Source organism: Oryx dammah, unplaced genomic scaffold, assembly GCF_014754425.2.
Source record: "Oryx dammah isolate SB20612 unplaced genomic scaffold, SCBI_Odam_1.1 HiC_scaffold_26, whole genome shotgun sequence".
In the NCBI taxonomy this organism is placed as follows: domain Eukaryota; kingdom Metazoa; phylum Chordata; class Mammalia; order Artiodactyla; family Bovidae; genus Oryx; species Oryx dammah.
The window spans coordinates 3,588,289-3,599,832 of NW_024070210.1; the positions used below are offsets into that span (position 1 = coordinate 3,588,289).

At 45.5% G+C, this 11,544-nt stretch overlaps 1 long non-coding RNA gene across 1 annotated transcript; it reads right to left on the reverse strand.

The window, feature by feature from the left end:
* Nucleotides 1-566: 566 nt before the first annotated feature.
* LOC120853562 lies at nucleotides 567-3,279 on the reverse strand. Its single transcript, XR_005718808.1, has 2 exons — nucleotides 3,122-3,279; nucleotides 567-1,009 (listed from the first exon to the last, which is right to left on the reverse strand). It is a non-coding gene; the product is annotated as an uncharacterized LOC120853562 (long non-coding RNA).
* Between the last annotated feature and the right edge of the window lie 8,265 nt (nucleotides 3,280-11,544).

Here is an 11,544-nt window from a genome sequence, read left to right on the forward strand (position 1 = left end):
TCTTCTTGAACCCGTGTCCTCTGTACTGACAGGCAGATTCTTAACCGCTGGGCCACCAGGGACGCTGCCTCTCGCTTGGAAGAGCAGAGAAGCCTGTTGGTTGAGGTCAGGGATTAAGAGCACGTGGTGTCCAGGGTCCCGGAAGTCACGTGACTGCTTCTGGGCTGCACTGTGTGGGTCCTTCCAACAAGCCAGGAGGACGATTCCCATTAGTCTAAAGTTCCCATTTTCGTAGCCTGCTCAGCATCCCTCAGCCAGCCTCTTCCCTGCTCTCTGCCCTGGGGAATTCGTCCCCTGTCCAGATGCCTCAGAGGACGCACTTCAGTCCATTTCCCCCTATTCCTCCTGCTCACTCCAGAATCAGCCTGAAAGCTTTCAGCCACCTGGAAGAGGAGTTCAGAAAGACATGTCAGGTTGGTTACCAAAGGAACGGGTTTGGGACCCAATGGACTACGTTCCCTTTCCAGCTCCCAGCTTCCCTGTGCCCTGGGGAAGTTACTTAACCTTCTAAGTCTCTTAAAAGGATCTTTCTCCATCTCTAAGAGGGGAGAAGTAATCACCATCTATTCTTGACAGCTAAGGTTTATTTTTAATTTTCCAAAACCTATATTTAAATTCCTAAACATTTTCTCTTTCTGGAACAGACTGTGGCATTTTCTTCCATGGATTCTTAGGAGTCACAAATGAATAGAAGTTGCATGACTTTCTTAGAGGACTCTTGTTTCTTTTCATTTCCTGATTGAGGCAGAAAGCTTACAGAAAGAAGACAGAAGACGGACGGAAAGAGAGAAGGACATGCATTTAAAAATCTGGTTTGTGCATCATAATGGAAGAACTGGAGACCTCATGGATGCTAAGATGCGTCTAAGCAGCTTTACTGTTCTCTCTGTAATGCACAGGGAAGTAACTAGACGTGTTCCTGGTGAAATCTGAGGTAGAAACGATCCATGAGCTGCTCTGATCTGCAGTGACAGGGTCAACTTAAAAAATCTTCCTATTTGGTTGTAATCTGAAAATGAAGCAACATCAGAGAGCTGAGACTGATGGGTCGTTTGTTTTCCAGTCCTTTTTGTCCACGATTATATAACTTTATGGTTTCATATGATAGATATTTTAATTACTTTTTAATTAATTATGATTACAGATCATTTGGAGAAGACTCTTGAGAGTTCGTTGGACAGCAAGGAAATCAAACCAGTCAATCCTAAGGTAAATCAACCTTGAATATTCACTGGAAGGACTGATGCTGAAGCTGAAGCTCTAATACTTTGGCTACCTGATGCGAAGAGCCGACTCATTGGAAAAGACCCTGATGCTGGGAAACATTGAGGGCAGGAGGAGAAGGGGCGACAGAGGATGAGATGGTTGGATGGCATCACCGACTCGATGGACATGTGTGCATGCGTGCTCAGTTGCCTCAGTCAAGTCTGACTCTGCGACCCTGTGGACTGTAGCCCGCCAGGCTCCTCTGTCCGTGGGATTTTCCAGGCAAGAATACTGGAATGGGTTACTGTTTGCTCCTCCAGGGGATCTTCTAGATCCAGGGATTAAACCCACATCTCCTGTGTCTCCTGCATTGCAGGCAGATTCTTTACCCATTGAGCCACCTGGCCAGTCCTGATGGACCTGAGTTTGAGCAAACTCCAGGAGATAGTGAAGGACAGGACAGCCTGGCGCGCTGCAGTCCAGGGGGACACAAAGATTGGACATAGTGACTGAACCACGGCAACACATGATTTTGTTCCTTGGCTATGGTCGTGGGCTGACTGGCAGCTCCTAAAGGGTATGTCTCCATTCGCATCCTGAGAATCTGTGACTGTGACCTTATTTGGGAAAGGGGTCCATGCAGAGCATCCTGAATTATCAGAAGCATCCCTACAAGAGACACGTGAAAGAGCGATGCACAGAAAGGACGCATAGGGAGGATGCAAGGGGAAGGCAGAGACTGCGGAGATGCAGCCAAAAGGCAGGGACTCCCTGGAGGCGAAAGGAGGCAAGGAAGGGGTCTCCCATGGGGCCTTCAAGGGGAGCGTGCCCTGCCTGCACTTGGACTTCTGGCCTCCAGAAGAGTCAGAGAATAAATTCCTGTTGTTTCAAGCTACCGAGTTAGTAGCTTGGTGATTATGGTACATAATTCATTACGGTAACCCTAGGAAATGAATACAGATAGATCTCAAACTCCAGCGTACACTTTTTCCCAGCTCCCTTTTTAGGCATTGTTTTTGCCAGTTTACACAGGTGAATGTGTATGTATATTAGCAAATACAAATAATACAAAAAACGTCTAATCACCTATTGGCATCCATCTCTAACCATAAGAGTTATTTTCTCGGCACTGCTGAACCCAGGGAGAGCTCATCACCAAGAATGTTCTGTAGAAAGCAGATGTTCCCAGGAACTGGGGGCTGTGTTCCCAAGAATTGGAGTTTGTGTTCCCCAAATCTCTATCATGAATATTCTGGTGCTTAGGAGACAGGTTGATCCATGGTAGTCATTGCTATATGATACCTATTTGATAGACTATTTTTTTTTCTGTATAACATATCTGATAATTACATAAGTAGGAGTCTATGCTTTATCTAGGGCAAATTCAGGAGGTTTTGGTTTAGCTGGACCCACGAATAGAGCTCTAAGGATGTGAGATCAGAAAACATAAGCTGCTTTTTTGGGAGAGTGTGTCTATCAAAGTCAAGGCCTAAGACAGCAAATTCCTTTCTTTGCTTGTCAAAAGCCGTGGAGAAAGAATACCGATAAATCATCGTAATAACAGTGCAGGACTGTCAGCTCGGCGAAGGGATCCAGATGAATTTCCCTTTTCAAGCCATCAGTTTTAAGCAAATGAGAGGCCTAAAGCAAAGAGCAAAAATAACTGCTGTAAACCAAGAGAATGACTCTAGATAGAGGAGATATTAACTGACAGAATTTCCTTTTTCCTACTTTCTTTTCAAGGATGACTGGATACTGTAAAACCTCATTAAATCAAAGGTTTTACCTTTGCAATTTCTCTTTAGTTCTGACAAGGGCTCTGCTTCAATTTCCTTATTTACCTTTGTCTCTCCTGTGCCCAGCATGTGGTATTAGTAACGACAACAGCAATCACAAACATTTGTTGCGTGCTTACCTTGTGTCTGGCCCTATTTGAAGAGCATGGCGCACCATTTTTTTTTGCAACGGCTGTAAGTGGCAGGCGCTGACATTATTTCCATTCTCACACGAGGAAACCAGGGTGCAGAGAGGAGCGGCCTACCGCCCCTGCCTCATAGCTGAGTGGAGGGGGCCTTTGAATCCAGGCAGTCCTGTTCCAGAGCTCTTAACTTTTGAAGCTCCAGAAAGATCAGCAAACGTTCAGTGAAAAATAACAATAAACTCAATGTTACTGAAGCACTTACAATGTGGAGCTGTTTTAAGTCTAACATATTAACTTGTTTAATATCCATCATAAGAACTTATTCATAGATACTTTTTTCCCGCTTTATTGACATATAACTATCTCATAACACTGTCTGTTTAAGATGTACAAGGTGATGATTTGATTTACATATATACTGCCAAATGACTACCACAATAAGGTCAGTTAACATATCCATCACTTCACATGATTACCATTTGTGTGTGTGTGCTGAGAATTTAAGATCTATTCTCTTAGCAACTTTCAAGGACATTGTATAGTATTGTTAACTACAGTCGCCTTACTGCACATCACATCCCCAGAAAATATTCATTTTATAACTGAAAGTCTGTACCCTTGACTAAGATCTCTCCATTTACCCCATCCTCCAAGCCCTGGTAATCACCAGTCTACTCTCTGTTTCTGGGAGTTTGGCTTAAAAAAAAAATCTAGTATAACTAAGATCATAAAGTATTTATCTTTGTCTGACTTATTTCACTATCACAAAACCCTAAAGTTTCATTGATGTTATTGCAAGTGGTTGGATTTCCTTCTTTTTAACAGTTGAATAATATTCCACGTGTATATCTGTATCTCCATTCCTCCATTGGTGGGCACTATGATTGTGAGAGTTGGATCACAAAGAAAGCTGGATGCCAACAATTGATGCTTTTGAACTGTGATGTTGGAGAAGACTCTTAAGAGTCCCTTGGACAGCAAGGAGATCCAACCAGGCCATCCTAAAGGAAATCAGTCCTGAATAGTCATTGGAAGGACTGATGTTGAAGCTGAAATTCCAATACTTTGGCCACCTGATTCGAAAAACTGACTCATTAGAAAAAACCCTGATGCTGGGCAAGATTGAGGGCAGGAGGAGAAGGGGACAACAGAGGATGAGATGGTTGGATGGCATCACCGACTCAATGAGCATGAGTGTGAGTAAACTCCGGGAGCTGGTGATGGACAGGGAGGCCTGGCGTGCTGCAGTCCATGGGGTGGCAAAGAGTTGGACACGACTGAGTGACTGAAGTGAACTGAACTGTTTCCATATCTTGGCTATTATGAATAATGAATACGGGAGCTCAGATATCTCTTCAAGATAGTGATTTTACTTCCTTCAGACATCTACCCAGAAGTGGGATCTCTAGATCATATTGTAGTTCTATCTCTAAATTTTAAAGGAAGAGCCATACTGTTTTCCACTGTGCTTGCACCAATTTACATTCCCACCAACAATGCACAAACTTCCCTTTTATTTGCATTCTCAGCAACATTTGTTATTTCTTGTGTTTTTGTCAATAAGTAGTCAGTCTAACAGGGGTGGGATGTTATCTCATGTGGTTTTGATTTGTGATCAGTACTTAATCATCACTGGCGATTAGTGATGTTGAACATACAAGTACGTTCAACATATAATATGCATGTAATATCCAATGCACATATAAAGAAACTGAGGCCATGAACAGTTTAGGAAATTGCCCAAAGTTCACAGCTATTAAGTGACGGTGACAGGTTTCCAAGCCAGGATATCTGTGCTAGTAACCACTCAGCAACACCAACTTCTTCGTGAACAAATCATGAGATGCGTCTTCATCAGAGCTATGAAGGGAAAGAGAGTTCCTGAAAACAATCACTGCAGCTTAGAAGCAATCGTTTGCTACAATCAACAGATAAGCAACTAATTCCAGATCATTCTTGACTTTATTAAAGCAGCTTTCTCAGAATCTTAGAGTGGCTGCCAAGCAGTGCTTTGCTACTCAAAGTGCGGTCCTCACCCCAGTAGCTGAAGTACCACCCATGGGGAAGGTTTTAGAATGCAGAGTCTCAGGCCCATCCAAGACTCATCGACCCAGAATCTGCATTTTAATAAGATCTTCAGGCAATTCAGTGCAAATTGAAATCTGAGAAGAGCTGCTGGGAACAGGTTGCTCAACTTCGGCTGTGTATCAGAATGTGTGGGGGTGGGGAGAGCATGATTTAATAGGCCTGGGGGTGTGGCCTGAGCAATGGGATTCTAAAGCCCTTCAGGGAACCTCCCTGGTGGTCCAGTGGTTAAGACTCCTGAATGCTTCCGACTTCCAAGGCTGGCGGGGTGGGTGTGATCTCTAGTCAGGGAACTAAGATTCCACATGCTCTGCTGCTCAGCCGAAAAGAAAACAGAAAAGTAAATAAAGCCCCTCGATGCTGCTGCTGCACACTCAAGACCTACTGAACTAGCACAGTGGTTCCTAATACAGCATATACAGCGGCATCATCTGGGAAGGTTTTTACAATATCTCAAAGCCTGATTCACCTCTGGGGTGGCAGTTTTTAAAATCCCCCAGTGATTTAAATGAGCAGCCAAGATCTGGAACAACAGGAGACCCAGCTTGAGCTCTGGAGTTCCTCGAAACTGGGTGTCAGTCTCTTTGCAACCCCAAGGACTGTAGCCCGCCAGGCTCCTCCTTCCTCGGCACTTCCCAGGCAAGAACACTGGAGGGGGCCGCCATTCTCTTTTTCCAGGGGATACTCCTGACCCAGGGATCGAACCACACCTCCTGCATTGAAGACAGATTCTTTAGCGCCTGAGCCACCAGCTTTGTGATTATTTATTCAACAAGTGGGGTTCCCTCGTGTCTCAGACGGTCTGCCTGCAAAGCAGGAGGTGTGAGTTCCATCCCTGGGTCCCGAAGATCCCCTGGAGAAGGAAACGGCAATCCACTCCAGTATTCGTGCCTGGAAAATCCCATGGATGGAGAAGCCTGGTGGCTACATACAGTCAATATAATCGCAAAGGGTCAGACCCTACTGAGCGACCACACCTTCACTTTCATTCCACAAATATTTGCAGCATTCTTTGATAACCCTGGGAGTGGGGCGAGGAGGTGGGTACCAGGGCTCTGTAACACAACCAGCCACAGTCCCTGAACTCAGGGAGTGAGCGGGACAAGCGACTAAAGCTCTCTGAGCTCAGTGCTCTCATCTCTGTGACGTGGTACAGAATTCGGGAGACTGTCTGCCTTGCCGCCATCGCCATCTCATCTCTGGGATGAGTTCCTACCGACCTCAGAACCTCCCCCCGCCCCAGCCCCACCACAGCTGACTGGCTGAAGGAGGCCACCTGACCAGGGAGTGGCCCCTCCACCAGAAAATACTGGCTTTTGGAACCACGATGATGACCGTGAAGATAACCAACGTTTGTGAGTGCTTGCTTGCTCCCAAGGGAGCTGACCATCCTGAAAGACCTTTCCCGTTTGCCTTGCAGGATGGGGTCACCGCAGGGAGCAGCTGGCTTGGAGAGGCCCAGACTACAGCGTTTGGCCTTCAATGGGCAGGCCGTGTACTGTGGTTTACTCTCTCACTCGGGTTTTTCATGGACCGAAGCAACAGCTATTTATGGCTGAAAGCTGATCAGTCTTCACTCTAGAATAATAAGCAGGTAAGGAGATCCAACCAGTCCATCCTAAAGGAAATCAGTCCTGAGTGTTCACTGGAAAGACTGATGGTGAAGCTGAAACCCCAATAGTTTGGCCACCCGATGTGAAGAGCTAACTCATTGGGTGAAAAAGACCCTGATGCGGGAAAAGATTGAAGGTGGGAGGAGAAGGGGTCGACAGAGGATGAGATGGGTTGATGGCATCACCGACTCGATGGACACGAGTTTGAGTGAACTCCGGGAGTTGACGATACACAGGGAGGCCTGGCGTGCTGAAATCCACGGGGTCGCAAAAACTCGGACACGCCTGAGCGACTGAACTGAACTGAACTGAAACATTTATTGTCCACTTAGGGTCTCACGTGGTATTAGGCCTGTGTCAGTCTATCCATGACTTAGCCTGGAACATAAGATTTTTCTGCCACCCAAGGGAACTGGGACCCAGCAGGCATCTATCTGTGCTTGCGTAGTGACGGCGAGTCTGCCTGACTTCAGAGCCCGTGCCCTTTTCCAGCCACATCGTGTCTTCCACACTTTTTGATGGGCCTTCTCTAATTTGTCTGCGGAGAAGGGAAAGGCCACCCCCTCCAGTATTCTGGCCTGGAGAATTCCATGGACCGTATAGTTGACTCAAAGAGTCAGACACGACTGAGCGACTTTCCCTTCACTTCTCTAATTTATGCTTTTTACAGATATTGCCGCTTCGCTCAGGAGGATTTGTTAAGGATTTTCTTATTCTTTTGTAAGGTAAGTTTTCAGAATGTACACTGTTGTTGTAGCTTAGAGATTTCTTGGGGATTTATTTACCTATTACTCTGCAAATTCTTCTAGAAAAAAAAAATCTTGAAGTTAACCCAAATCAGGATCAGTTCTGGGTTCTGTAAAAATTTTTCTTAGGCTTCTTATTTTCTCCTTCATAATAACATCATGTGTAGGCATAGAAGCTCACCTTTGTGATTTGAGGTTTACAGCGGTTGAGCGTTTGAAAGAGTGCCATAACTCTGGCAACATTTATCAAGGCATTCTATACCTCCTTTCATGCTAATATATTTCACTGAAGGAGTACCTGTCTCATAGTTGGATTAGCTTATTGGACAGAGTTACCAGATAGTCAGTGAGAAGGGAATACTAGGCAGGTAAATTTCAATTAGATAGAGGTGTCCTGTGCTGTCCGAGGTGGTAGTCATCTCCACATGTGCCAACTGAACGCTTGAAATGTGGCTCGTTCGAACTGGGATTTGCTGTCGGAGTAAATGACATACTGGATTCTTACAAGAAAACACAAAAGTGAAATACTTCATTAAATGTTTTTATATTGAGTGCATATTGGAATGATAAAATTTTGGATGTATTAAGCTAAAGAAAATGTTATTACAAGCAATTCTATCTGTTTCTCTTTGGTTCAACGTGGCTACTATAAGATTTAAAATTACATACGTGGTTCACATTTGTGGCTTGGGCTGTGTTTCGCTGGATTATGCTGAACTCAAGGAGGAAGGGGAGCAAGATCTCGAAGAGCTAGTGCTCATGAAAGGAACAAGGGTAGGCCCCAAGGAGGGAGATGGGAAGCAAAGAAACGACAGCAAAGAAGTATTTGGCATTTGTCCAGTTTCACATTTTTGCTACGTGTACAACTTATTTTGTCCACATGCACAAGGGAACCTCTCCCACCCAAACTACGCTTATTGCAAACACAGCCTGACATTGAAAAATATGCCTGTGCTCTTTCCCTCTGGTTCTGCTGTAATTAGAGCTCAGCCACCCCTGAATCTAGCCGACACGCCAACTGAAGGGGCGCTGGAAACTGCCTGGTTTTCAGGCGGCTGCCGTGGCACCTTGGAGTGATAATAATGAGTGTGGAGGGCATAGTTTCCCAGGAGGCACTGGGAAAGGCTCGGATGAAACGAGATTGCTCTTGGGATGTGATAGGTGTGCTCTGGGTGGGCGAGGCAAGACCGCGAAGCTGGGGGCCACCCAATCCTGCCACTTCTGGATCGGCCCTGGGGGACAGGCTCGGCTCTGGACATGGCCCAGCCTGTGATTAATCTTTAAAAAAGTTTAAACGATGGTTGTCTCAGTGTCCAACCCTTTAGTTTCAACTGGATAAAGCAAGGACCATCTTCCCAGCATCATATAACATGGCTTGCTACTCATTTCAATTATAGATTGCTATATCACTAGTTAGCCCAAAGCATAGTGGATTAAAGCGATAGCCATTTTATTTTTCAGAATTCTGTGGCCCAGGAATTCCTTTAGGTCATAGCAGGGACACCTTATCTCTGCTCCAAGATCAGCTAAGATAGTTCACATTCACTGGCTGGGATAGCTTGACTACAGTCATATAATTAGGGTAACAGTTCTTATTTTCAGCTGGTTTCATGGTTTTTTTCTTGCCATGTGATGAGTAAGGGCTTCCATATAGCACGGTGGTCTCAAAGTCCAAGCATATCTTGGAGGTACTGTGAGTTTGCTTCCATAGCAGACAATAAAGCGAACATTATACTAAAGCAAGGCTCAGGAATTTTTTGGTTTTCCAGTGCATATAAAAGTTATGTCCACACTATACTGTAACCTATTAATTATGCAATAGCATTCTGTCTAAATAAATAATGCACATACCTTAATTTTAAAAATTAATTTATTGCTGAAAAGTGCTCACCATCATCTGAGCCTTCAGTGAGTCATAATCTTTTTGCCATAATATCATTAATGATCATGGATCATAGATCACAATAACAAATTTAATAACAAAAAAGTTTGAAATATTGCAAGAACTACCAAAATGTGACATGGAGACATAAAGTGGCTTCAAATGCTGTCGGAAAAATGGTGCCCGATAGACTTGGTTGACTCTGGGTTGCCACAGGCCTGTAAGGTGTTAAAAACGCAACATTTGCAAAGCACAATAAAGCAAAGTGCAGTAAAATGAAAATGAGGTGTACCTGTTCTTGAACTTCTCACCTGGTGTCTGGCTTATCTCAAGCAAAAATGGAAGTTGTCGGGATTCTTAAAGCTTATGTCCGTTTGAAAGAGAGAAAAAAATCTCTTATGTTGGGAGTCAGCTGGGCACTCTCAGCTAAACCTTAGTGTTGTTAGGAGCTGTACTATACTCATTGTTTGATCATGGTCTTTCCTATTAAATACAAACATTTTCACTGAGGAGGAACATTCGACAAGGTCATTCTGTGACCAAGATAGTGCAAGAACAAAACAAAACAAAACAACTCCCCCCAAAATAAAACCCCCAAGCAACACCATATAATCATGTCTAAACGCAGACAAAGCTAAGAACATTGTGGCTAGTACCTGTGACTGCTCAGTGACTGCTACTTCTTTTCTAATTGTAATATATGCCTCCTTCCATTCTTTTTGGCTTCTAGATAAGAATTATTAAGGTCCTTAATCATGGAATTATCCCAATTCCCGACAGCATCCATTTCACAGAAAAAAACCCAGTTCCTGAGCTCTCCAGAACCACTCACTGTAAGCCCGGTCTCTACAACAAATCCTTCCTTACATCCCCTTCCCGTTTCCCTGGGGGCTCAGCTGGTAAAGAATCCGCCTGCAATGCGGGAGACCTCGGTTCGATCCCTGGGTGGGGAAGATCCCCTGGAGAAGGTCTTGGCTACCCACTCCAGTATTCTTGCTTGGAGAATGCCCACGGACAGAGGAGCCTGGCGGGCTGCAGTCCATGGGGTTGCAAAGGATGGGACGTGACTAAGCACAACACAACAGCACCTGCTTGTGGAGACATTCCTTGCCTCTCCATGGTGCACATTCTCCCTCACTGCAGCTGGGCAACAAACCCAATCCCGTTTGCCCCCAGAGGCAGTCCTCATAGCCTTTGTTTCAGGGTCTTGGCCCTGCTGTCTGGCTCAGTGTCATTTCCACTGCATTCTATCGGTCCAGTCACAAGTGCACCCAAATCCAAGGAGAGGGGAGACGGGCTGCCTTGGCTGATGGGTGGGGCAGCATGTGCGTGCAAGGGCTGGTGTGGCCATCCCTGGAAACCATCTACCACACTTCACAGGGAGTAGCCGAGTGCTACTTTTAAAAGGTATGTGAAACACGGGCGCTGTTCACCTCAATGAGCTGTATTCTCTGATAGTAGAAAAATTTAATTGATTTAGTCTTTCTTTATACCCTCGAAATATGACTGCTTTTCAGCGGTTTCTTCTTTGTTTTTTGAAACTGGGGAGGTTTTTTCTTATCTTTTTCCTCATCAAGCTTGCAGCCGGCAGGACCTCTTCTTCCTGTCTAAACAGCTGCTTCCTGCTTCGGGTCAGGAGCTTTCCCGGTGCTCCGTTGGTAAAGAACCCGCCTGCAGTGCAGGAGACCCGGGTTCGATCCTTGGGTTGGGAAGATGCCCCGGAGAAGGACATGGCAACCCACTCCAGTATTCTTGCCTGAAGAACCCCCATGGACAGAGGAGCCTTGCCAGCTACACTCTATAGAGGTCGCGAGACATGACTGAGCAACTGAACCGCTACCTCCATGCTAGGGGCCGGTGTCTCCTTGCTGGCCACCTTCTGGAACGCTGCGGTGAGCACCTTTGCTGGCTGCTGTTGCTGTGACCAGCGTAAAGTCATGGCACCAAGGCCATTTCCCTTCCACGTCTCCCTCCACGCTTTCCCGATGCCACCCGCTGCAGGGCTGCTGGGTGCAGGAGACTCTAACCCTGGGATGGGATATCACAGCCATAAAGCTGACAAAGTGGAGTCTGGTAGCCCAGGCCTGCACA